The sequence below is a fragment of the Pongo pygmaeus genome, chromosome 13, assembly GCF_028885625.2.
Source record: "Pongo pygmaeus isolate AG05252 chromosome 13, NHGRI_mPonPyg2-v2.0_pri, whole genome shotgun sequence".
Taxonomy (NCBI): Eukaryota; Metazoa; Chordata; class Mammalia; order Primates; family Hominidae; genus Pongo; species Pongo pygmaeus.
The window spans coordinates 74,251,689-74,277,232 of record NC_072386.2 but is presented as its reverse complement, the minus strand read 5'-3'; the positions used below and the strand labels follow the sequence as shown (position 1 = coordinate 74,277,232).

The 25,544-nt window shown below is 38.6% G+C and overlaps 2 long non-coding RNA genes across 3 annotated transcripts in view; both read right to left on the bottom strand.

Moving 5' to 3' along the window:
• Window positions 1–2,832: 2,832 nt before the first annotated feature.
• LOC129044089 (uncharacterized) lies at window positions 2,833–12,253 on the bottom strand. The gene is made up of 4 exons (XR_008504603.1): window positions 10,966–12,253; window positions 10,517–10,658; window positions 6,168–6,254; window positions 2,833–4,847 (listed from the first exon to the last, which is right to left on the bottom strand). It is a non-coding gene; the product is annotated as an uncharacterized LOC129044089 (long non-coding RNA).
• A 5,864-nt stretch (window positions 12,254–18,117) lies between these two features.
• Window positions 18,118–25,544, bottom strand: part of LOC129044090 (uncharacterized) — a 137,912-nt gene continuing 130,485 nt past the window's right edge. For both annotated transcript variants that reach the window (XR_008504604.1, XR_008504605.1), the window contains 2 exons: window positions 18,993–19,061; window positions 18,118–18,892 (listed from right to left, as the gene is read on the bottom strand). This is a non-coding gene — a long non-coding RNA (uncharacterized LOC129044090). The remainder of the gene's footprint in view (window positions 18,893–18,992; window positions 19,062–25,544) is intronic.

The window sequence follows — 25,544 nt, the reverse complement described above, 5'->3', positions numbered from 1 at the left end:
TCTAGGGGTTTAGACATTTACCCAGGATCCCCAAAATGGAAATAGATTCCTGAACTCCAGAGCCCCTTAGAAGCAAGTGCTTGCTGCCTGCCCTGAGGTTACAGGCACCCCCGCAGTCCCTCCTGTGGCCACAGCCATCTGCCAGCTCCCTGCAGTGCAGGCTAAGTCATTCCAAACCTCTAATGGTCATGGGAAGAGGGACTGGGTGGCCAGTAGAGCTTCATCACAGCCTTAAAAACACAAATGGTGTCAGTTACCCTACGAGGAGCGGGTCAGGCGTACTGTTTTCACTGAGGCAAGAGAGCACATTATACATTATAAAAATACCTGTGTCGGCTAAATGCTAAGTCAAATAATACTATAGCCATGGTGCTGCCTTTTTTGTGTCATCACATGTAAATCCTCATTTTATTAATCTCACAAGCATTCTATTTACCTCTCTAAGTCCTTCCCAGAGCTGCAATTTTTGCCATCTGTGTGAACAAAGCAAATGCAAGCAGTGTCTAGCTTACAGTACTCGGAATTTCCAGTAAACATAAATTCACATGGATTCTAAGAGCTTTTTCCTGCTGCTATTGTTGTTATACAAAGACTACACAGATTGACTCATAAATACTGTTGCCTAAGATGAATCTCCAAGCAATGCAGGGAAGTGTTGGCAATAATATTCCATTCTGAAGGGATTGTTTTTCCATCAGCCAGGTGTACTTAGCTTTACAGGAGAAGCATTCCTAAAGAGTTGACTATACTGTTTATTTTGTAAAGCCAATCTCATTTTAACATTGATTTCCATTATGTCAGAGACGTTCTCCCAAATCTTTTGCTATTATTGCTTAGTTGTGATGACTGTGCAAACAAGGAGAAAGGAAAAAAGTGAGTTTCTTAAGGATCAGCTGCCTACCTGGAAAGGACAGTCTAACAAGCAGCTTCAAGCTGCAGAACATTTCTAAGTCACTCCTAGGAAATGACCCAAGGCTGCTACCAATTCAGACAATCTTCAATTCCTGCGTATTCTGTGAATTTGACAGTGAGATGAGGGGACATAGACATGTCACGGAGAGATAGCAAACCAAGGTATACTTTTGTTTCAGCAGAGGTGCAGGGGCCGAGGATGGCTCAGAAGGTGCAGGAAGATATGTGGGGCACCTGTCACCATGACCAGATTCCTTAAATTAGGAAGGCAGAGGGGTGCAATGGAAGGAGTTGGAAATTGGTAAAAGATCCGATGAAGATGAAATGCAGATTCCATTCTGGCCTAGTGTGCTCATCCTCAGACAAGTCAGATACATCTCTGAGCCTATTCCTTATTTGTAAAAGAAGGGTAAAAATACTTACCTAGCAGGTGGTTGTGAGGATCAGACGTGATCTAGAACAGAGATTGGCAAATGTTTTCTGTAAAGGGCCAGATACTAAATGTTTTAGGGTTAGCGGGGATACGTGGTCTCTGTTACAACTAAACTATGCTATTGTAGCACAAAAGCAGCCATAGACAGTATGGAAATGAGTGGGTGTGGCTGTGTTCCAATAAAACTTTATTTATAAAAATGGGCAGCAGGCTGGATGCCACCCAAGGGCCATAGTTTGCCAACCACCTCATCTAGAACGTGACTACTACACACCCCCTGGTTGGGGTCCTGGGCCTGGGCCCATTGTCCCCAGATCCATTCCTTGTCCTCCCGTGCACCTCTCTGGATAACTGTTGGAGTGGAGCAGGGAGGCTGACACCTGCAAACCACAATTCCCATCTTCTCTTGCCTCAGTGAAAACAATACTCCTGACCCACTCCTTGTAACTGACATCTTTTGTTTTTAAGGCCATGATGCTCTACTGGATGGATTTAGGAGATGGATTTAGCCAATAGGAGGCACCAGTGGGAGTCTGGAGGTGGGAGAGCTCTCTGGTCAGCCTGCAAATCCAGCAGGGCTAGAGCGCACCTCCCTCCACAGTCCCGGGAGCACTGTTCCTCACTTTTCCTCCACCCACCTAGGGGTGGTAGTGGCTAATCTCTGGGCAGCCTCACCATGGCTTTCTAGCTCTCCTGGCCTCTTTATAACTAGCTCCCCATATTCAATTGTGTCCATTGAACTATTTGTGGCTTGAGCTTTTCCATTTTTATGACTGGACCCTGGCTAAAAGTTTTATGCTCTCAATTTATTCATCTTAGCACTCTGAATGTTTTTAATTTTATGAGGTAACATTTCTGCAAATAGGTTCTTACACAGTTTTTATGAGAAAAGCAGAATTTTAGTCATTTAGTCAACAAGAATATACTAAGCACCTGCTGTTTGCCAGGCCCTGTTCCAGACCCTAAGAATACAATTCTGAACCTAGAGGTCTGCAGTCTAATGAAGTCATTGACTTTATCCATCAGGTACCCAACCCAACCCTTCATATTATACATGACCAAAAAAAAGACCCAAAAGATAACCATGGCTAATGTTTATGAGGAATGCAATTTCTTCTAGGTTCTCCATTAATCATTTTGCATGAGTTAACTCAACTCTCATGACAGCCCAATGATGTAAGCAGTATTATCATCTCCATTTTACAGAAAAAAAAAAAAAAACACTGAAGCATGGAAATGAAGTAACTTGTCCAAAAATATACAGCTCATAAGTGACGGAGCTGGGATTTGAACCCAGGCAATCTAGGTTCATGTCTCAAGTTCTTAATCATACCATATACTTCCTCCCTCCCAAAACAGTGAATGATGTGTTCAAAGCCATGGTTAGTGGCACAGTCATGACAAGCACCAGATTCTCGAGTTCTAATTATATGTTCCAACCATTAGTGAGCTGGCCACTAATATCATCCCTAAGACAACAGCCATCTTCTAGAAGAAGTGACAAAAAGTCATTATCTGTCTCTTTATAGTCTTTAATATATGCTATTAATGAAAAATAATTATTGAATGCAAAATTCATTCAAGAGCCTGCTACATCAGCCATCAACAAAACACTTTGCAAAATGTCCCAAAACTAACAATCAGGGAAAATCATATAATCAGAACTTGGTAAGTGGGAGATCATCTACTTAAGTGGTTTTGAAAACGTTTAAGCCTTGTAACCCTTTCCTCAAATAAAAGCTTTTCAGGAACCCCAGTAAGTAAAACAGTGAACACACCAAAGTGGACCTGCTCTGCTTGGGATGGTTTAAAGATGCTAGAATGCCCCTCTCTCTGCCCTGTCTCCACTTCCCAGCAGCCCCCTGAGCAGACTCCAAAGAGCCAAGAGACCAGGGGTTGTTTTTGCTTTTGTTTTTGTGTTTTGGTTTTTTTTGAGACAGGGTCTCACTTTGTCACCCAGGCTAGAATGCAGTGGTGCAATCATAGCTCACTGCAGCCTCAAACTCCCGGGCTCAAGCAATCCTCCTGCTTCAGCCTCCAAGTAGCTGGGACCACAGTCACATGCCACTATGTTCCCCAAGAGCCCAGTTTTGAAGCCATCATACTAGTTCACCCCAGTTTCTCTGAACCCTTGAGAGGTGATGAGTCTTGCCCAAGGTCATTCAGTGAGGTCATGCCAGAGTCAAGGTCAGAGCCCAAGCTCTAAGTCCTCCCTGATGCTCTTTTGACATCCCCACTGCATGCTCTGTTGACTTGGTTTTCCAGGAACTGTGAATATTTCTGCAGCAGGCAATAGTGTGTGCCTTTCTGAGTGCATCTACATGGGCAGCAATAAAAGAAGCCAGGATGCCCAGCAGGGGGAGGATAAATAGAGCAGGGCATTGATGGAGACTTGATGGAGCAGACCTCATTTCTGAGGTCTAACCATCCTCAGCTACATGGTCAAGGCTGCAGTGAGATAGGCAGAGAAGAAAACACCTCTCTGATCTACTTGGCATAGCACTGGAAACTTCTCAGCAAGAAGCCTTTACCGAGATATCAAAAGCCGGCGTTCCTAAGACTGCTGTGAGTGCGTGAGTTGTCGATGCAAATCTGTGTCCCCAGGCTTGCTGCTCACAGCTGTTTTTATGGCATGACAGAGGGCTCCTACAGTGTTTGAGTCCAGAATCAGAGGGGATCCGCTGGCTTCCATGCTGTAGTAGCTTTTATACATTCCACGTTTCTCTGAGGCTTTCCCTTAACGTAACCAACAACCACCAGCTGCCATTTAGACTTCATTGGGGTTCCCAGATCTCAGCATGGAGAAAGAGAAGCCATGGAAACCCCAAGCTTTGAGACAGCTCTCTTAGCCTAGGAGGCCAACTACTCAGACACAAATCCTTGATAGTAAGCAGGGGAGGGTGGGATACAGGCAGCAGAGTGATAATTTTCCCAGGGATCTTTTTGTTATCCAGGGATACACGTTCCAGTGTGATGCCCAGAGCAAGGTCATTGAAGGTCATCATCATAAAGCAAAGGGATTTAACTTCCAAAATCACCAGCCAGGTTTTACATCTGTAGATGCATACCTCTGTACAGATCTCCTAAATAAATTATATTATCCAAATTTACCCACTGCAGACACCAAAGTGAGGTCCATTGTTCCTCTTCTCTGAATGGTTTATTTTCTGTGCAATTAAGGGGTGGTTGAAAACTCAGGAGTTGTGCTTGAATTACCATGAAGCCAAGTCTTAGAAAGACATAAGGGACTGACAGTTTTCCATTTATGGATTAGACACTCGTTATTTTTCTGGCTTTTAACAGCTTTTCAATCTAACTTGTCATTCCAACGTTCTTCCCATTCCAAGATGACAGCGCAAATTGGATATAGACTGTGCACTTAGAGCTGCCCTTCCAGAAACCCTGAGTACCTAATGGTTTTGTGAGGTTATTGGCTTGTTTTGTTGCTTTTCTTTTCCAGTAAATTCTTTTGAAAATTCCAGGAAATTAGTTAAGTTCATGTCTGAAAGAGAAAAAAAAGTCAATGTCTTTAATTGTTTTATTTTCTTTTAGGGTGTTGTCCCATGGGAATGCTCATCATCAGATTTGGCCAAGGGTCTGTTATTGTCTGCCTTTCTCTCCTATTTCAAATGCTCCCACTTTCTTTTGTCTGAGACCTTGATGTAGTACAAGTCTGACTTCGAAAAACTCCATTCAATGGGCAATGCCCAGGGCCCCCAGCGCAGCAGGCACCACACTGTCACCCTCTATGCAACCTGCTCATCATTTCCTTCCAGGCTCTTCCCTTCCTAAAAAGGTGCAAGTGGAAGTTAGCAGTTGTTGTCTCTACTTGATGAGATTTGGGGAAGATTTTAATTTTCTTCTTCTTTACTTCCATGGAATAAAGGAAACACTCTCCTTACCTTTGTGATCATTGTTTCCTTGCATTTTGTTCTAATTCTACCACCTACTTATACATCCCTAAGCAAGCAATTGTTTAGCATTGCCCATTTTGAAATTTTACATAGAGGTAATCATATTTTGTTTTAAAGTTTATTAAATAAAGGACAAAAATGTGATGATGCAGAGGAAGCTGTCTAGAATTACACTGTTCAATGTAACAGCCACCAACCACATGTAGCTATTGAGAACTTGAAATGTGTCCAGTACAAATTAAGATGAGCTGTAAGTACAAAGTGCACACCAGATTTTGAAGACATATTTTACTATAAGAAAAGGAATGTAAAATATCTCATTAATACTTGTATGTAGATGATGTATTTAGATAATAGTATTTTTATATATTATTTTCAATTAAATATACTATTAATATTAATTCCAGCTTTTTTTTTTTTTTACTTTTTAATAGTGGCTTCTAGAAAATTTTAAGTTATACACGTGGCTCATACTATATCCTTATTGGACAGCTCTGGTATGCAACCTTTCTGAATTTTTTGTATTCAAAATTCCTACAGAACTGCAATTTTAAACAACATTTGAGAATTATTGGACCTCTATTTCAAGCCAATTATTTTCCTGTTGTTGTATTTTGGTTCCATTTTGACTAACTCCTCTTAGTCTAATTCCTCACCTTACAAAGCACCTCTCACACCCCTACATTTCTCTCTTAAAACTCCCTACCCATCAACCAAAATGAATATGTACCAATTTCTCAATGCCCTTGGCAAATGACCAGTGTTCTCACCCTCCAATTCCTCCACCTTCCCTTCTTTCCTCGTGCCTCACTTCTGGCCACAGCACACCTGTGTTCCTGCACCTCGGGTCTTGCTCCCCAACCTTCACCCAATTTTCTCATCAAAACCATCCCGAGACTTTGGCTCACGTGTGCGAGATCACGGCAGTATCGGTCACAGCCACATCACCATCCCAACAAGACTTTTCACTCTCCATACAAAAAAAGGCTTGACATCTTAAAACAAAGCAAAACAGAACAAAAGGTAAACCAAAAAGCCTCATTGTCACTTTTGTTCTCTAGCAAATTATTTTTTTCTGAAAAAAATTTCATCTTTATTTTTGCATTTTGTAAGATGTTTCCATTCTTTGCATTCATATGTGCATAGAAAGTTCATACTGTACTAAATCAAGAAGTGATTTCAAGCTCATCTCATCGCATTCTACGATTTTACAGAGAGGAAACAGAGGATCAAATTATTAACGCATTTGCGTAGCCCACATGAGGGCAATAGTCCTTAGAAATCATTTATCTTCAAAGCCATTTTATAAAAATCAGATTCAGAAAAAAAGGCAAAAAGAAAAACAAATGAAAAGTGATCTCTTTACTCCCTCATATACCTGACTCAAATACCACTTGCTCAGATGTAATGAAGTATTTTCATTTATTTTAAAGTGTTCAAACTCCATTTAGCCATGATGAATCATGAAGCCTTTGGGATGGGCTTAGGATGATCCCACATATTGGAGTTTTCCTTGTCATTGGAATTTTCCTTGTACATGGGAATCAGGGATTAAGAACCCAATTAAAGCCCAAATTACCCTCAGAGCTTGCTGAGGGTCAGGCTGAGACCTCCATTCTTCTGGCCTCTGCCTCGATTTTCCTTGCCTATATAATATTCTCACAACTCTCACCATCACCTGTAGTTAGATCTATAGTACAAGTCGGAGATCACATAATGCTAAAAACTTCATACCATCAAACCATCAATCTTTATGTTGGAAAAAAAAAAAAAAAGCTCAGAAATCTTCTAGCTCAACCTGAACCCAATTCTGTGAACTTCTTTGTAGTAATCTGGATGCACTGTCCAGGTTACTTGTCCGTAGTCAAGGTCCAGTTATAGGGAGGTTACTGACACACAAAACATGTTCTTCTGTTTTCTAGTAAGTTTTTTAAAGAGACAAATAATCTATCTTGGTGCCCCTGAAATCTTAACACACAACATAGGAAGCTCTCTCTGATTATGTATAATCTTTGGGCAACTGCTTCTCCTCTCTGCAGCCCAGATTCCTCGTCTGTGCAGGGGGACTCTTGTACCCAGTGATTCTCAGGGTTTCCTCAGGGATAATGTTTTAATCAACAAGAAGTTGGTTGTTTGGTTCATATTATCTCAGTCTCAATTTCCTCATCAGCAAAACCAGAACAATAGTAGGACTTACTCTGTTTATAATGCTAAGCCCAGTACAGGACACTTATTTCAGATAAGCATGCTGGTTTGTGCAGACCGTAACAACTCCTTGAGGGCATATTGTGTTCATTTTAATGTATGCTTAAACTCAGTAGTTATTTCTGCAGAAAAGTGTCCTGAATTTATTTTTACTCCCTTGGATCAGGTCTTCTTTCAATTTCTTCTCTTCCTGTTTAGCTTAGGGTCAGTTTCCAGTGGCAATGTGTAAGGTGGCATCACAGCTCATGAAGACTCTTCTCAGCTCTCCTCCATCACCCATTATTTTTCTGCCCAATAGCCATCTGGATGTATACTCATCAGACCCAATGCAAGTGAAGACTGAATCTTAGCTCATCCTCTTGCTCACTTTGGAGATACTGCCTCAATGTTTGTCAAGCATGAAATCCTATCATAATCTGAGATAATTTTCCACCCCATCCAAACCCTCTAAGTGCACTGTCCAATATGGCAGCCATCAGCCACACGAGGCTACTGAGTTCCTTATGTGTGGCTAGTCCAACTGAGATGTGCTGAAAGTATAAAATTTCCCCCAGATTTCAAAAGGTAAGCACAAAAAATAAAAAGTGAATGTAATATATTTCATTAAAAACATTTATATTGATTACAATGTGAAATGAAAATATATTATTAGGTTAAATAAAATAGATTATTAAAATTAATTTTATCTGTTTATTTTACTTTTTAAATGAATCTACCAGAAAAAATTGTTAAGTCACGCATATAATTTGCATTATATTTCCATTGGATAGTGCTGCATTTACAATTATCAGCTTTTGTTACTCTCAACTCTGGAATGATATCACAGAACCTTGCTTTCAAACTACTACAGCCAGTAAATTGAATAAATGGACATTTTGGAGGTAAAAATACAGCAGGTTTATTGTGTTTTCCCCTTGTCTTTTAACTTTCTCAGTAGGTCTAGTTTTCACCCTGCCCCCGGATGAAGATTTGACATTTTGGCCACTCGTAGGTAATAGAAAATCTTAGAGTCATTTGAGTCACAAAACACAGTCTCAATTTCTACTTAGAATTCCAAACACACAAACTAGTAAAAGCTTCCAACTTCATTCAAGGTTTCAGGGATTTGCCCTCCCCTCGCTAGAATCTACTGTTAAAAAGAAAAAGAAAAAGAAAAACCTGCAGTCAGCAAGGGGGCCGGGCTATCCTCTTCCTTTCTCAACTCCTTTTCTCCAACTTGCTAACAGAGGTTTCTCCTTTCCCCAGTGTTGGGGTGCAGGCAGGGAAGGAGGCAGGACCCATTGAGAGCAGGCTGGGGGCTTTTAAAACTGACTCTTCCTCGCAGAGAGAGATTCCATGAGCTTTGCTGGGGACCAAGCTCCTAAAATTCCTTTGGTGTAGTTGATGTCTTCTCCAACTTTTTGCTACTCTTTCTGCAGCCCCAAGGAATCCACTATGTATCCTTTTAACTTCTCTCTCATGACACTTCTTCACTATTTTCTTAATAGCAAATTTTGCTGAAATATAACAAACTTCTAAATGCAGAAATCATAAGCGTGTTACTAGAAATGTCTCAAGTGAGTAAGCCTCTGTGACTACCACCTAAATCAACAATTAGTCTGTTTTCCTTTTTAATGGCCCTCTTGGACAAGGTCTAAAATGCCAGCCCTGTCTCTGGTGTGGCTACATCTGGTCCTGAGGACTCATGTACCCTTCACCACCATAAATTCTAGGAGGACATGCCCAGGGCACCAGCAGCCCCTCCGTCACTCCCACCACCAGGGCAGGCAGCAAGCTTTGTTTTCTTTGGGTATAAATCAGGCACTTGTCTAGCCAGCTGTGGGGGCTCTACATCAAGCTCACTGATTGGACTTGTTGCGCCTGTATCTCCCCTTTCTGTTGGGGGGTAGCACTAGGATTCATAGTATACCAATGATTCTTGCCAAAGAAATCTCTTTCTTAATTCCTTCCTTCTTCACTGCTCAATGTGGGGGTGGAAGGTAGGCTTTTAACTGGTGCTCAGCTACCTGCTTTCGACATCTGCTTCTCCATCTGGCACATTATTTGGTCTCTTACATCTGTCATCCTAGGGCCTTAGCCAAAATGTCCATTTCAACATGCTGTTTTACCACATGGGCACCTAGTTACAGCTTCTCTATTCTCTCTCCTCCAATTATTAAAAAAGTGGGAGAGAGTAGATAGAATTCCTGCCCATGTACTATCTTAAGTTTAAGGCCATAGAAGGTTCACTTCTTTCCTTCTACCTTTCCACCAAGTTCTGCTTGGATACAAATGCCTCATCCATGAGGTCCAGGCTCCCACCTGCAGCCACTCAAGGCAGGACAGTAGCCCAAGCAAGGCTGATAGAAGGTGGCTCCTGATCCAAATCCAAGTTCTGCCCTTTACTAGCCTCTCAAAGTCCTGGCTCCCAAATTGCAATGATGCCCCTCACTTTGCAGAGTGAAGAAATGGCTAAATCTAGCTAATTAACACATGCATTACCTCACAAAGTTATCATTTTTGTGGTGAGAACATTTAAAATCTACTCAGCGTTTTTTTCAAAAATACAATGTATTGTTATTAACTATAGTCACCATATTGCACAATAGATCTCTTGAACTTATCCCTCCTGTCTAACTGAAATATTGTATCCTTTGACCAACATCTCCCCCTAAAAATCGTATACACTTTTGCATAGATTAAAAAGCTGGAAAGACCTTGAGACAGCATCTCCCTGGTCTTGATCATGATGATGATACATGTCAAGTTCAATCTTCCTTATTTTCCGTGTCCTATGTGGCTGAATATCCCCACTTCTAAAACTCAGATTACCTTTTTTATTCACCAAATCAGCATTTGTCTCAGCAGACTCATTTCAAACTATATTGACTATAGCCAAAGAGACAGAAACATGGGGATTGTTTATAGTGCTTTGAATTTGCAATAAGTCAATTTTTTAACCTAGTAATGAATACCTATCATTGTTATTTGGTAGTTTTTTTGCTTGTTTTGGTTTGGGTATTTTTTGCAAAAGAAAATGCCTCACAGTCATCCACCACCACCCTTGACTTACATGTTTCTCTAAGGCTTGCCGTCATCCTCTCCCTCTGGTTTGAGGCTGTTTCTCAGGCGGGGCTATCTGCAGATGCAGCAGAATAGCTGAACAAACAATGAAGGGGCTGTTCAAGAAGCAGACAGGATGCAGTGCTTGGCATCTGGTAAGGACAGGGAATGTGTCATGAGCCTGTTCGGCCTACTCTAGAATCCCACACATGTTTTCTGAAGTTTTTGCCTGGATAATCCCACTGGAATTGGAAAAATGGTGGCCAAGCCCGGTCTATTCCTACAGCTCAGTGCAAATGTTTGCTGCAGAAAAAAAATCTACACAGGGAAACTCTGTCCTCAGTCGTGGACCCTGGCCAGGGATTGTACAATTGTGTAGTTAGTTAAAAAGAGACCAGGACAAAAAGTATAAGTGGGTCTTATGACCCATCCCCTCAGCTGGGAAAACAACTCATGTACCAGTCCCGCTGACAGTGGGCCATCTCAGGAGGGGACCATCCCATGCTGTGGGGAAGCGTTGCTGGTCCTCCATGGGTCTTTTCAACCACGTTCACACGCCTGGCTGCTGGGTTTCATCCAATGCACCATCAGGAATATGAAAGGCCAGAAGTAGAATAGAAACCAAATAGTCCCTGTGGTCGAGAGGGAGGATGATGTTTGAAAAGCAGTGCAGAGTTGCTTCTTGTCTAGGCCAGTGGCTTACTGTGGTGTAGGGCAAAGGGAAATGCCTGTTACTATTTGTAGGACATAAAACAGCAGTCATAAAACCTAGAATCATCAGCAAAGGACCCGTTGTGATAAAGAACTACAAAATACCTGTGTTTGTTCTTACAGTTTATAGAAGATCCCCGGAGGAAGCTGTGGTCTTGCCCCTTGGTTTCTGTCATCCTGATACAGTTTTTAAACTCCAGCATGTGAGTTGGAGGGGAAAGGAGAGGTCACTCCACTGCATCCTTGCCCTGTGTGCCCAGATGGGCATTCTCCGCTTACCTTTGCATGCAAGAAACACTTAGGGAACTTCCTCTTCCCATTCTGACTCCACCTACCTAAACCAGTGTGTGTTATATAAGCAGAAACAGGCAATGAGAGACCCTTCCAACACACACACACACACACACACACACACACACAAGCCTTGGCTTAAAACTCCCAGGGCAACGGGGAACATTTCCCAGCCCAGCCACCATCTGAGTAAAAGTAATTCTTAAATTAGAAAAAAAAAAAAAAAATTTCATACCTCACACAATGATGTCATGGCAGATCCTTGTGGAAACTGCCTGACATGCAGCAACACGTGTGAAATGGAGGTAAAAGAAAAGATTAATGAAAATACATATTTGAGCTGGTTATTAGAAACAATAACATTTTCAGGAATGAGTCACTTGAGGAAACAATTTATTTGGCTGGGGATAAACAGTGCCTCTTAGGTATGCCCTGAGAAGATGTGATCAGAACTTAATTTTAAATTTGAGAATTGTAATAAGAACTTGGTTGCTTAAAATCACTGCCAAAGGAAAGGGAGCCAGCATAAGCCAGCCCGCAAAGGATGAATGATAAAATGTGCTTCACCCTCAGGGTCAGGAGGAGGGGCAAAGGCTAGTTAAATTAGCTAAAGCTAATTTCTACTTGTCTTTTCAAATGATTTAGCAATGGGAACCCTTTGATTATATGGTTGTCTGCCACAAAGGGTGCAAAAATGAGCTCCTGAGATCAGCATTAATGTATGCGGCAGAAAGGAGGGAAAAGTCTCATTTTCTAGCTCCGCAGAGAGCTCTCTGCCTGCTAATGGGCTTTAGTGAGATGTTTGTAACCCGATGCTTTTGGTCTTAATCTTCTCATTTATAGACTGATTTTACATTGCTGGACACTCACTGTGTCTTACTACACAATCGACGATATGACAATTCTCTTGTTGCCCAAGCTGGACTCTAAAATTTGAAACAGCTGATGTTTTCTTTCTGGATGAAAGAACTAAAACACAACTTTGGCACTTAAACTTGGTATGCCACTAAAAGTGTGCTCAAATGGGTCTATGTGAACTTTGCAAAGGATAGGAATGGGATAGTCAGACAGGAAATCATTGCATCATGAGCACTGCTAGATGCAGAGCTAGGGAGGAGACCTCAGAAAAGCGCAGCACCCAGCAGGTTGTGCTTGGAAATGAAGACTTTGGAGTGAAGAATCTCTTAGGTGTAAACCTGAGATCAGGAGAAGGCTAATGAAAAAGTGATTTTAGCCCTTATGTCAGATTCATCCCAAACTAACAAGGGTCTTTAATTCACATATTATTATAAAGTTTACAAATAAATTATGTCTTGCATAAACTTCCCAGAGATTAAAATTGGCTGTATTACTCTTTAAAATATTCTATATTAATCTGAAACACAAAAGCAAATGCAATGAGTCACAAAAGAATGAAATCTCAAGGTCAATTAATACTATGTTACTCAAGACTTGCAAGAAGCTAAATAAAAATCCCATTATTTTGTGCATGTATGTTTTAATATCTGCTCCCCTTGCCTGACTACAACTCAATGACCTTCAAATGCAATATCCATTGTTGCAGTTACTTTCATCTTTACCTGAGTGAAGCAGAATCAATGTTCTTGTCCAGCAATTCCAATTAAGCCACTATAGACAACCCTGCTGAATCTGCAAGCTTTGGATTTATATTGAGTTAATGAAAGCTGAAAGGAGTTCCCATATTACAGCCACACTTAATGCATCCTTGTCAAAAGGAAAGGTAATTATAACATTGCACGTACACATTAGGTTGATCAACTTAAGCAAGGTGACAACCATGAATTGATCATGTGAAGGTGTCAATAAAAATCCCACTAGCTGTTATAAAATGTGCCACTTTTACATTATTTAATTCTCTAGAGCCTGGATGGTTCTGATGATTGGTGAAGAAATAAACATTTAGAGTCATTTATTTTCAGGTCAATGTTTTAAATAGACCTACAGGTAGCATCAAAGCCCCATATCAATTAGTTTTTATTATTTAGACAGAACTCAGGTCTTAGTCTAACAATTTATTTCTGTGTAGGTAAATCCAAGAAAAATAATTTTAATATTTACATTTAGTCTTTGGAATAAAAACAAAAATTTTCCTGAAAAAAGCAAGGGAATTGTTAAGATGCAGGCTCTTCGGATGTAGGCGTTAGACACACCATAAAGCATTAGCTTTGCTGATCAATTCTAATATTAGGTTTTGACCTGTTGGATTTAATTAGAAGAGAAAAAAAAATCCAAACTTTAAAGTGGTAAGGAAAAAAAAAGAGTACATCTGGTTATTTAAGTACTGTCATCAGTTAACCTATGTAATACTGTTGACTGATGGTTGGCAAACTTGACTATTTTTATCAACAATGTATTATGTTAATTCCTTATTTAAGATAGTACCGACAAGACACATCTATTCCCTCTTTTCCTTTAAACTAACAAGGAAAACACAGTCTATAAAGAAGGGCTGCTGACTGCACTGGAAATAGTGCACAGGGAAGGGAGGATTCAGAAAGAGAAACTTGAGCTCTGCAAACCTTGAACTAACATGAACTTCTCCAGACTAGATGGCCCACTGGAGGGGTAAACTGAAATGCCTTAACTGGCAGAAAAAGGTCAGGATGTGTGGGCAAGTAGAGGGAGCTTCCCACAGACAGGGAGAGCAGTTAATTTTGCAAGAAATAGGGTGTGACTGAGGCTGGATTTACAATAAACCTGGATGACATGCAGAGCTGTGACCTTGGATAAGTGAAGGTAAATAAAATGTAAATTGTCAACCAATGTATGTGACCAAAGAGCCAGAATTATTTTTCCTTATTAGGGAACAGAATCATACCAACCCAGCAGGATGCTGTGACAAGGTATTCAGAGGCCATTTAGCAAATTCTCCTAATATCCCAGCTTATCTCAGCTTCTCCCTACACTTTTTTTCTACCAACAGCTGGTGCATGAAAACTTCCAGCATTCAATAAGGGGCAAAATCATGCAATTTATGTAAACATACTTAAAGGAACAGAGAGAAAAGTAACATAATGAAACAAGGTCAATAAAGAATATACATCAGAAAATTATGGTAAAATCAGTTTCAGATTATAATCAAACATCTTAATGAAAATCAAAGAAATTAAATGAAGCATGGCCTCACTGGGGAGAAAAAAAAGGAGAGCAGAAAGAAAAAGCATAAAGGCTCAAGGGGAAATGACTTTTTTTTTTATAAAGGACATGAAGTGATAGAGAAAATAAAAGCATAAAAACGTGAAAGTCACATTAGACACAGAAATTACTAAAACGTCAAAGGCATGTAGAAGAAAGCTTAAGAAAATTGAGCATATTGAAAGAAAAAACTAGTTTTGTTAATTAACAAAGGATAAATGTTAATTATGGAAGACAGTTAAAGAAGAGCACTCACTGTATTCTGAAGAAGATTTAAAAAAAAGTCAAACAGAAAAATTCAAAGATAAAATAGAAGTCTCCCATAACAGCAGTTTAAGTAACTAATTAATTAATGATTAATTTAAATAAATTTAATTGTTGATTAATTTAAATGATGATTAATTTTCAAGTCCCAGGAAAACAATTTAATACAAGACAGTTTCATAAACCTTTCTAGGAAGAAGTATTATGGTACAAATTGCAGCCATCCAAGAAAATAATAAAGAACATCATTATAAAGTATGGCAGTGACTACTAAATCAATATAAATGTAAAAGTAAGTGTAAATACATGTGAAAATTATTGTTACATTATATAATATAAATATCAACAATAATGACAATGTAGAAATAATAACCTAACTAGCAAACAGGGAGAAAGGTTGAGAAAAAAAGTTTATGAGGAAATATTCAAAGAAATAATGATAGAAAAATTTCCAAAATTAAAGAAAAACATTATTGCAAAAGACTGAAAACTCCTCTTAAATGCAAGGAAGATAAATAGACATAAATTAATCCTTATTGCAAAAGGCCAAGATTTCTTCTTTAATAGTGTTAAAGAAGAATTAGGTGAGAGGGTTGACCTTAACAGATACAGTAATTTTTAAAAGTGTGTTACTGGCCAGATGTAGATAAATAGTTAATAAAGCAGAATAAAGAGACCAGAAACAAACCAACTATATAGAACGTGGTAAGACATATAAGAAATATCAATGGAAAAAAGGAGGAATATTTAATAAATGGTGTTGGGACAATTATCTATATAAAAAAATTAAATGGAGAACTACTTCACCCTATTCTCTGAGATCATGCCACTACACTCCAGCCTGGGTGACAGAGCAAGACACTTCAGTCTCAAAAAAAAAAAAATAGTTCAGAAGTCATCACTCCCACCTCTACAACAAGAAAAAGCTGAGCAAACTGAATATTAACAACTGTTCTTGGACCCACTATAGAACTGAGGTCACATGAAAAACCACCACTTGAAATTACAAGACACAGGTGAACAGAGAGAATCACAATCAAGATCAACTTACCTGAAGCAACAGCAGTTGGAGCCATAAACTGGTGGGAACATTTAAATAGGAACTTTGACAAATCATGGGGGGCAGAGTTTAGATTACTGTTAACAATGAGAAACTCCTGAGGGCTGCAGTCATAGGGGACCCTACACTTTTATGAGTATTACTTTCAGGAACCCAACCAGGCTTTCATAGTAAAGAGTCAAGTAAAGCTTTTGTTTCTGTCAGGGAGAAAGGAAAAGTAAAACATTTTGAATAAACCCAAAGCATTCCCCATAATAATGACTTACTGAGCAAGGGAAGAGAATTCACCAAAACCTCATCAGTGGTAGGAGGAGAGAAATTAGCTGACTCTACCCCTTCTAGTCTCTTTGTCTCACCTAAGGGTAAAAAATGTTGAGAAACATTTGTGAAGTTCACAGTCCAGGGACACAGGCCCAATAAAAGAGTGATGCTTAGTGATAGGATTATAGAACATTACCTTTCACCCCTCACCTTACCACTATATCAACAGGACTCCAGTATAATAAAAATGGGTTACAGCTAAAAGAGCTACAAGACACAACCCTATTTAGGGAGTTTTCAGGGAATATCAAACACAAGAGAGGAGCCAAAATGAGGACATTAGAGGAAAATGAAACCTCTGAAACCTACAGCTACAGCAATATTAAATGCAACACAACTTCTAGCCAGGTTAATATAAAATTTCACATGAAAGGTTTACTTAACTCAGTTGTTATTACTCAATATATGATTTCAAGTTTTCAAACAAAAATTACAAGGCATACAAAAAGGCAAGAAAAACACAGTCTAAAGAAACAAAGCAAGCATCACATCAGATTCAGATAGGCAGATATTTTAGAATTATCCAAACCAGGAATTTTTTTAAAAACTATCATTAATATTTTAAAGGCTCTAATGGAAAAAGTGGACAACATGCAAGAACAGATGAATAGTATAAGCAAGATGAAAACTCTAAGAATTAAAAAATGCTAAAAATAAAAAATACTATAGCAGAAATGAAGTGATGGGCTTATCAATAGACAGGACACAGCCCAAGAAAAGAATCAGTAAGCTTGAAGATGTATCAGTAAAATTCCCAATCATAAATGCAAACAGCCTATTTGTCCTCCAGTATTCACTCTTCCCTTCCTCCTCAGGAAAAGAACCCCCAAATTGTACCCAGTTGTCTAGAACAAAGACTATTGTTTCTAGTTTTTATTGCAGCTGGACACGGCCACATATTTAAATACTGGTCACTGAAGTGCAACTGGAATAAATAAATAAATGTGAACTAAGTCTGAAAAGTGCACTTACAGGGACAGCGTAGCTTTTCCTCCCCTTTTCTCCTTCCTACTACCTGGGACATGATTGCTGGAAAAAGCAAAAAAAAAAAAGCCATCTTAGACCATAAGGTGACCTCAGGAATGAAAGCCACATAAGCATATAAGCGTAAAACAACAGATAGAAAGAGCCTGGGTCTCTGATGCCAACCAGAACTTAGCAAAAAGTAAACATATCTTGTCTAAGCCATCATTATTTGGTTTAGACAAAGAGAAATTTGTAGCCAAATCTAACAAAATTAATATACTGACTAATTTTTGTTATTTTGAAACATATATTTTTCTCTTTTATATTTCTTCTAAGAAACTTTGAAATAATTGTAGAGTAAAATAGGGTTTACAATTAATCTTTATCCAAATAAGAACAAGGTAAGATCTTTAAAATGTTCCTATTATTAGGCCAGGTGCAGTGGCTCATGCCTGTAATTCAAGCATTTTGGGAGGCCGAGGCAGGCCTCCTTGCTTGAGACCAGGAGTTCGAGACCAGCCTAGCCAACATGGCAAAACCCTGTCTCTACCAAAAATACAAAAGTTAGCCAGGTGTGGTGGCACACACCTGTAATTCCAGCTACTTGGGAGGCTGAGGCACGAGAATCTCTTCAACCTGGGAGGCAGAGGTTGCAATGAGCCAAGATCATGCCACTGCACTCCAGCCTAGGTGACAAAGCAAGACTCCGCCTAATTAAAAAAAAAAAAAAAGTTCTTATTATTAGAAGATGGTTGCTGTTTAATATATTCTTGGACACAACTGTAATATTTATGTGGTGCTTTCCCTCTTCTTTGTTTAAATAAAATTTTATTATAACCCTATATTTCAGGCAGTGTGGAAGGCAACATTTTCAGTGGAGTGAAGCATAAGAGAAGATTTTTTTTTTCACTTATGTACTCACAAACTGGAGAGTCAGACTCATGGATAAATTAAAATCATCATGCACTACGAGGGCAATCACAGATGCGTGTTATGGGAACACTAATATTCATGGAGTCAAGGAAGCCTTGTGGATCAAAAGGATGAGAGATGAGCTAGATCTTAAAAGACAGAGAGTAATTTACCAGGCAGAAACAGAAAGGAAAGGTATTCTAGGAAAAGGGAATCATTGAACTTGAGAGATAAAAGCAAAGCCAGAGAAAGTGCACCAAGAGAGGAAAAGTTGTGTTAGAGTTGGTCCAGAATAGAATTATGTTGTGGAGTACAGTTCATCACACAGATAGGATATCAACAAAAAACTCTGAGCTGACTTAAGCCAAATTCAATATTATGGCAGCATATAAAAGATTTATAAAGGCCACTTTAACATGGAAAATTCTAGTGATATAATTTTTAAGTGAAAATGACAGAATTTTGAATTACATATTCAGTGTCATTATAATTCTGGTGAATTGCAATTCTCTGCAGTTCTCTGACGATTTGACTAGGCATAAATAAGAATTGAATCATGCACTTACAATTGTTCATGTTGGCTGACCGAAAGACTTTTCCCCATGTTAACTTTTGGTTCCAAAAACATCAGATCTTGTTTGCTACTCACAATTTTCTGTGCCAGGCATCAAAGGACATGTGCATACTGCAATACAACTTCTGGCCCTGCAACATCAAGTCAGAACACTAGCCAGGTCAGCAGAAAGAAGTCTTCTTGGATGTCATTTCCACAGAAGCGACTGTGAACCATTTAAACAAAACCTACCGAAATGCATCCACAACTCATCTTCTCTTAGCCAGATACCCAAAATGCCTGCTGCCACTTCATTATCACCTGATGTGAGAAGAAGCATAACGGATGAAAGTCTGAGTGGATAAAGACAGCAGTCTTAACAAGTTCAGTTAATTGACCTTACTTCTGCAAAGTTTATAAAAACATGTGACCATGATAATACATTGTTAGTGTCTCTCCCGAGCCTTAAGAGGGTTTTTTGCAAGTGAGGGGCACTGAAGTTGCAGATCTATGACTTTCACAGTAAATATGTCTCTGTACTCTGTTTAAAAACAAAGCAAAGCAAAACAAACACACAAAAAAAGCTAATGTACAAAAAAGGGCTGAAAGGAAGTACCCCTAAAGTATTAGCAATGTTTATATTTAGGTGATATAACTGTGGGTGGATTTTATTTTTTGTCTACTTTTCTGTTATTATCAAAATTTCTTTGAAAGACTATCTTTTGCTTTGGCATTAAAATGATTAAATTAGTTTAAGTGATATTTCTGGCTTTCTCCATATTACACAAGCTGTAATCTTTGATTTATTTTTTATCAGATAACGATCATGAAAGATGTTTTAGCTCCCAAAGAATTTCTTCCCTTTAATAAGACATTTCCAGTCTTCTGAATAGTTTATTCACAAGCTATAACTGCTCCACCAAGTCTTCTCTAAAACACTGCATAGTTGAACATACAGAGTTGCAATACTTACAACTTCATTGATAACCAACAATATGCGATGATAAGGATAAGACTTCCTGACATACTGCCACAATTCTTACTGATTAAAAGATAAATCTATATGCCAAACTTTCTCCTCTGACATATGTGTGACAAGTTAACAGAAGTAAAATGGCCCTCAAATTTTCTTTCAGGAAACACAATCATATTTATGTACATGGATGAATCCAAGAATAATTTTATTTACTCTTAGAATGAGTTTTAGAGTCTGTTGCTTAAATAGTATTAAAATGCTGCACATTCCCATCATGAATACAACAATGAAACCTACAAGAGTCCACATATGGTCATCGCGAGTCAATGAGTTTACAGCAAATTTCCCAAACTGGTATTACACAGAACATTCTTTCAAATGGTATTTATGGATATGGTGTGGAAACAAATTTTCTTAAATATTTGCTAAACACTGGGTCAAATAAGTTGTGTGTGTGTGGGTGTGGGTGTGTGTGTGTGAGAGAGAGAGAGAGAGAGGAGAGGATTTGTCAGCTTTTTAAAAACTACTGGACTACTGACTTTAGTGGGTAAACAAGTGTTGTACCTTTTCAAAAGAAAACAGAGTATGCTGCATTTCTCAAATATATTTGATCATGGAGCAAATTTTTCTTCCTATAGCTATTGAAGTCCCTAAATGAACATTTTGAAGACCACCATTTGGAAAAATGTTGAGTTAGATTCTGATTCTTCATAGAATATGTGTATTGTATGAAGTGTGGTATTTGGGATCATTGAAAATATTTGTCATCTGTCAACACTGAAATTTAAACAAACCATTGCTATTTGGGAGCTGGTTTACCTTTGCTTAAAGGCAAATTCCATATTTATATTTTTAGCATAATTCAATCTGGAACATTGCAACACAGGAAAACAATTAAGCCCCCCAGGGCAGTCACTGTGGAAACCTATTAAAAAGGAGGTGGGGGAGAAAGGTAACTGTGGAAGCAAATTATTAAAATCTTCAAGATAAAATTATAAAAGATGAGTTCACAAATATGTTCAGTAAAAATGCATGTGTACCAGTTACCTACTCCTTTCAAGTAAACAGCAATAACATGCTAAAGGAAAGCAGATGGAAAAGAATTTACATTTCTTTCTCCAAATTGTTATTAGAAATATAAAACTCAAAAGAGTCAATGAGAGGCTGGGTCATGCTCCCAGGCTATTGCTTTGTCAAATAACACAAAATACTGTCAACAATATCAATTTAATGTTCAGGAAAACATCACATTCTCAAATGAAAAGAAAAAAAGTAAAATGTATCATTCCATCGTAACTACAGAAAAAATACACTGATAAATTAAAGCTGCCATGGAGGTCCAAAGTATTATTCCAGATTACAAAGAGTGAATGTGATACTCAAGATATGAAGCATACAAATGAGATATACTTGGTTGGCACCACAGTTCTTGAAAGGCAAATACCAGCTGGAAGTAGCAAAGATAACCAAAATTCCAGTAGAAAAAGGACATTGCACATTGAAAAGATGGAAAATATGCAAGTGCCCACAGTGATATCTTTATTAAGAAAACCACTTACTATTTTCTAAATAAAAGGTATCCTTTTCAAAATAACATCCCTGGGCCGGGCACAGTGGCTCACGCCTGTAATCCCAGCACTTTGGAAGGCTGAGGCAGGAGGATCACCTGAGGCCAGGAATTCAAGACCAACCTGGCCAACGTGGTAAAACCTCGTCTCTACTAAACACACACACACACACACACACACACACACACACACACACACACACACAATTAGCCAGGTGTGTTGGTGGGTGCCTGTAATCCCAGCTACTTGGGAGGCTGAGGCAGGAAATTCACTCGAACCCGGAGGTGGAGTTTGCAGTGAGCCGAGATCGCGCCATTGGACACCAGTCTGGGCTACAAGAGCAAAACTCTTGTCTCAAAAAAATAAAAAATAACATCCCTGGAGTAGGAGCCATTCATCTTCATAGACTGCACATAAAATAACATACAGGCTGGATATGGTGGCTCATGGCTGTAATCCCAGCACTCCCGGTGGCAAAGGTAAGCAGATCACTTGCGGCCAAGAGTTCAAGACAAGCCTGGGCAACATGGTGAAACCCTGTCCCTACAAAAAATATAAAAATCGGCTGGGCATGGTGGCGCACACCTGTAGTCCAGCTGCCCAAGAGGCTGAGGTGGGAGGATCACCTGAGCCTGGGAGATGAAGATTGCAGTGAGCCATTATCACATCACTGCACTCCAGCCTGGAAATAGAGTGAGACCCTGTCTCAAAATAATAATTATAATAAAAATAATTTACAGACAGACCTCAAGATTGTGATCATTGTTTGCCTACTAGATACTCTTTTGGACTATTTATTCTTTGAACTTTGAAAATCAAGTTTCGAGATTATCACGAAATGTGAAATAAAAGTATCAACGTCCTATTTTATGTGATAGCCATACATTGTGATCCAGGGCTATACTGAAGACAATTGTATGTATGTTTTCCCAACTCCATGTTCAGTGACATCAATGCAGAGATGGCTTGAAATCAAGCTGGGGTGCTAGTTTTTACACTACAGAAATTGACAAACACCAGAAATCAAGGTTTTATCTTTTCAGATAATTGATTGGCAGCACGACTCTGGTAATAACTTGTCAGCATAAGTCTGGTAATAACTATCAGTGTTCTGGAATTCTTTTGATTATTGATAGCTAATATTAGTTTTCATTAAAATATTAAGGCTCTGATACTTGTACCTAGATTTACATTTAAGATACAACATGCAGGGATAAAAGTTATGATAAAAGATGTGGGCTCCCTCTACTATCTAGAGAGACATCCACACCTAAAGGAGGCTGCTTATAACACACAGTACAAGAAATATCAAACTTCTCTGACCAGAGACCAAGTGCCATGGAAATCCTGGCTCTAGTGCATTAACAAGAACAGGAAAAACTGCAGTGATGCATAACAATGAAGTGTTTTGGAAAGAATTCTGAAAGTGTCATTGGGAAATACTAAGAACATGCCAATTGTAGTTTGTAAGTAGCAATCATTAGTTAACCTTAGTAATTCATTTAGTAAGGTTGCTGGTAAACAGAGCCACTGTGTGGGGGATTTGGTGTATGTGCACCTGCCAAAGAGGCAAGCAGGGACTGAAGTGCAATCTGCCCTCCACTTGCAAGCTGCCAGGCTACAGCCACCTAGTATCACACAAATTGACAAAAGTGTGTTATGTACTAAGGACTAACCTGATAGCAAATAGCCCTTGGTTATAGTTAAAAATAAAGGACTGGCCTAGGCGCGGTAGCTCATGCCTGTAATCCCAGCACTTTGGGAGGCTGAGGTGGGTGGATCACCTGAGGTCAGGAGTTCGAGACCGGCCAACATGATGAAACCCCATCTCTACTAAAAATACAAAACGTTAGCCAGGCGTGGTGGCAGGTGCCTGTAAATCCCAGCTACTCAGGAGGCTGAGGCAGGAGAATCGCTTGAACCCAGGAAGTGGAGGTTGCAGTGAGCCGAGAGCACGCCATTGCACTTCAGCCTGTGCAACAAGAGCAAAACTCTGCCTCAGAAAAAAAAATATATATATATATAATAAATAAAGGACTGTAGAATGGGAGTCATTCAAATATAAGATCAATAAACAAAAACAAAAGACGTGCACTTTTCAATCAGGAGGCTTCTCTTGAGACCCCTACAAACTAGTTAGAACACTGTAAAAATCATTCTTGAGAATTCCAGCCAGGACAGCTCTCTTACTGCGAGCTCTGATCTGACACATTTCTGCTCCTCCAAATACATAACAATGATAGACTTTTTTAAAAAGTAAAAAGAAGCCACAGCCTGATTCTAACACAAGACAAACATGTCTGTAGACTAAAAACAGAAGAAAAATACAAACTGACAAGCAGAGCCAGAGCCCTGGCAAAGGAGTGAGCAAGAAGGGTGAGCGCAAAATGAGAGAGAAAAACGGATGGACAGCCAGGGAGCGGACAGGGGTAGATCTGCAGCCATGGATGGCGAGTAGGGAGATGCTACAAAAGAAAAAAACCAGAATCCTCCACAAAATGGCAAGACAGAATGACAGTCACTGAGTTCTTCCAGCACAAGGAGGTTCATGTCACTTCTGGCAGAAGGATAGAAATTTTATATAACTTGCCATATTGTTAGAAAACTATTTTGTTAAATATGTATGTTAAAATGTTAGGCGTAACCACTAAAAGAAGTGTAATATTTTAACTTGCCAACCAGAAGAGGAGTGAAAAGGGAATATAGAAAAGTTTATCAGTCCATCTGAAGGCAGAGAAAGAGCAAAAAGGAACACATTAGAAGAATGTGAATAAGCACAAAATCAAGTATAAAAAAATAAGTCCAGCCTCAGCAGTGCTTGCAATTAAACTTGCTATTAAAAGACAGCATTTATCTGAATGCATTTAAAATAAAAATATGAGCTGGTTACCAAAAGCATATCTGAAACAAAATCACATGGAAAAGCATAAAATTAGGTGAAGGAATATATATTTTTCCAAGAAAATATCTAGCCAAAATAAAGCTAATATAACAATATTTGGATAAGATAAATAGAAGTTAAGAGAAAAAGCATTGAGAGGGATAAAGAGGAACCTTACATAATAGTGACTAGAACAATTTACCAGCAAAATATAAAAACTATGAATTTGTATGCAACTAACAGCATAGCCTAATGTGTGTGTATTATGTGTGTATATGTGTATATACATACATATACATATATATACATATATACACATATATACACACATATACACACACGCACACACATTAGGCTATGCTATTAGTTGCACACAAATTCATAGTTTTTATGTTTTCCATTTATATATGTGTATATACATATATACACACATATACACACACATTAGGCTATGCTATTAGTTATACATGTACATATATGTATATATGTACACGCATATACACACACATTAGGCTATACTATTAGTTGCATACAAATTCATAGTTTTATATATATACATATATATACACATATATACATATATACATATATATATATAGCAAAACTAATAGAATGTCAATAGAATGTCAAGAAGAATTTGGCAAATATATAATCACGGTAGGTGATCTTAACACTCTCTGATAGATACAGCAGACCAAAGGTTATTAAAGGTACAGAAAATTTAAATGACCAAATTAACATGCCTGATCTAAAGGATATATAACTCTGCACTAGCAGAAAACATACAATCTCTTCAAGTAAACATGGAATATTTACGGAAACATACCATGTACAAGTTAACAAAGAAGACCTCAACAAATTCAAAGAACAGATGTCATATAAGCAATGTTCTCTCACAATAAGGCGGTTAAATTAGAGAGAAATAAAAAGATAATTTAAAACAAAAAGAATCACCCCTAGAGTAGGAAGGAAAAAATGGGCCATGCACTCTAAGATATAGACAGTTGAATCCCAGGTCTAACACTTGCCTGCTGAAAGTCCTTGAACAAATCACTTAACCTCTCTGGGCCTTGGTTTCTTCATATGCTATATGATTGTAATATCTCTCTCACACAGATTAAAGGAGGAAATAATCTGTAAAAGCACCTAGCGCAGTACTTGGCAGAAACTCAAATACTAGTTTCAGTCCTTGTACATAATGTGTGTTTAATAAATATCAATTGAATTAATAAATGAATACCAAGTGGAGATAAATATACATTCTTTTGCAAACAGAATATATAATAAATTTAATTAATCCACAAGGTCCTATTTTAAACAGAGAGAAGGAAAAATATGGCACATTCTATGTTTCTAATTATCCTCTGATTCGAAAAGAA